At 38.4% G+C, this 2395-nt stretch overlaps 1 pseudogene; it reads left to right on the forward strand.

Annotated features, from left to right (window-relative positions):
• Window positions 1–516: 516 nt before the first annotated feature.
• On the forward strand, window positions 517–913 carry LOC138080384 (ADP-sugar pyrophosphatase pseudogene; annotated as a pseudogene).
• The last annotated feature ends 1482 nt before the right edge of the window (window positions 914–2395 follow it).

A 2395-nucleotide genomic window follows, 5' to 3' on the forward strand; every position in this document is an offset into this window, starting at 1 on the left:
AATGTCTTTCCCATCTGGATTAGTTTTCCATTGCTGTTCTGACCAATGACTGAAAATTTGGTGACTTAATACAAATTATTTTTTATAGTTCTGGAGAAGTTTAAAATGGCTCAGAAGGGCTGTGTTGTACTGGCATTTCCTGAGAGTGCTGCTTCAGAATGGTCCTTTCTTTTTTCAACCTTTTGCCAAAAGAGTATCATTCTCTTCTCCCCACATCTTGGACATGAGCCTCTTTCCTGAGGGCTGAAAAGACTAACTAGATTAGTAATGGAAAACAAAGCACCAACAAAATTGTCCCAACATGCCAGCCTATTATATCCAATGTGTTTATTCCAGAAGGAAAAATGGATCAAGCTTGAAGAAACTGTACATGGGTCTTATTGGTAAAACTAGAACTTGGGAAACTTGAAAAAATGTACCTGGGAAAGACAGTCAGCTGACCATGTGGCAGTTATCTCAGTGCTGCAAAGAAGTGTTCATTAAGCATATATCATGGCGAAGCATCTATGACTGCCAATGGGAGGCTACGGCCTAGAATTCCCCAGAGGTTTCATAGCTGATAATGAAAGTCCAGAAGCACCTGTACTTTGGGAGCTTAAGAAAGGAACTGACAATAAAAGGTGATACTGACTGTTCTCCAGCTGTAAGTATGGATCCAAGTTTGTCATTGGTACTACATACATTTTGACAATAACTGTAAATGGGAAGGATGCTGAAATGTAAAGCTTAATCCAAAGCCAGGGGATGGAGAATTTGTAGAAGTAAATATTCTGCCAAAAAATAACCTCTTGAAGAGACTTGATGCTAAAGTGATTGAAAAACATCTGACAGTGGATATCGGAGTCTTTCCTGTGCTCTGGAGCTGAAACATGTAAACATAAAGCTGTTTCAAGTTCCCTTCCTGAAATTTTAAGTGCAAAGAGTAGTTTTTGTATATGAGTTTATATATATATATATATATGCTTTTGTATATGAGACCAACAGGCCTCACTTACTAAAACTTTGTATTTAGCTTAGTTTAATGTTGGTTTGATATAATTTTCCATAAAACAAAAGCAACACAGAATGAAAAAAAAAAATCCAAAGATCCTCAAGTGGAGTGGTAGGTGAAGCAATGACAGAACATAAATATTAGTCCCCGAGAAGATGCCAAAATGATGAGATCATGTTTGAGAAATTATTTGTTGAATCTGGCTCAATGCTAAGCTAGCACTGAGAACACAGCAGGAATTGGAAGGATGTTGGCTGCTAGTAGACAAGGAAGTGTATGCTTCTGAAATGAAAAAGAAGGAACTGACAGACTCTTGAGTCATTTAGGATTTCTGCCTAAAATAAAGTTGATAAAGAATAAGAACAGGGCTATAGCTTCAGCTTCTTTGTAGGAAAGGTACCCAGAAATCTGGTAATAGAGAGAGAGACTTTCTACAGGTTGAGAGAATGAAAGAAGTCACTAGCATCTTCCAGAGTTACACAAGAGTAAACACATATTCCAAACATTGGCTTATGTAGGGATGCTGGCAAAGCACTGATTGTCCTTGCTATAAGCAATGATCTAAGAGAACATTTACCTGTAGCAGGAAGCCTTGAAGACAATTCAGACTTTTGAGAAAGACATCTTGATTCATACAGCACTACCTGTGAATGATATATAAATTTTTTAATATATTAATGTGTTTATCCAATACAGTTTCCCAGCCTATTAGCCTTAGATAATGATTTACCATTGGACTCTAGTTTTGAACAATTAAATTTCACTTTCTAGGCACATTCATACTGTTCATACTGTTCATGGGGTTTTCAAGGCAAGAATAATGAAGTGGTTTGCCATTCCCTTCTCCAGTGGACCACATTCTGTCAGACCTCTCCACCATGACCCATCCATCTTGGGTGGTCCCACACAGCATGGCTTAGTTTCATTGAGTTAGACAAGTCTGTGGTCCATGTGATCAGATTGGCTATTTCTGTCATTATGGTTTCACTGTGTCTGCCCTCTTGCAAAACTTACCATCTTACTTGGTTTGAACAGTATGAAAAGGCAAAATGATAGGATACTGAAAGAGGAACTCCCCAGGTCGGGAAGTTCCCAATATGCTACTGGAGATCAGTGGAGAAATAACTCCAGAAAGAATGAAGGGATGGACCCAAAGCAAAAACAATACCCAGTTGTAGATGTGGCTGGTGATAGAAGCAAGGTCCAATGCTGTAAAGAGCAATATTGCATACAAACCTGGAAAGTTAGGTCCATAAATCAAGGCAAATTGGAAGTGGTCAACAGGAGATGGCAAAAGTGAACACTGACATTCTAGGAATTAGTAAACTAAAATGGACTGGAATGGGTGAGTTTAACACAGATGACCATTATATCTACTACTGTGGGCAGAAATCCCTTAGGAGA

Source organism: Capricornis sumatraensis, chromosome 5 (genome assembly GCF_032405125.1).
Source record: "Capricornis sumatraensis isolate serow.1 chromosome 5, serow.2, whole genome shotgun sequence".
In the NCBI taxonomy this organism is placed as follows: Eukaryota; Metazoa; Chordata; class Mammalia; order Artiodactyla; family Bovidae; genus Capricornis; species Capricornis sumatraensis.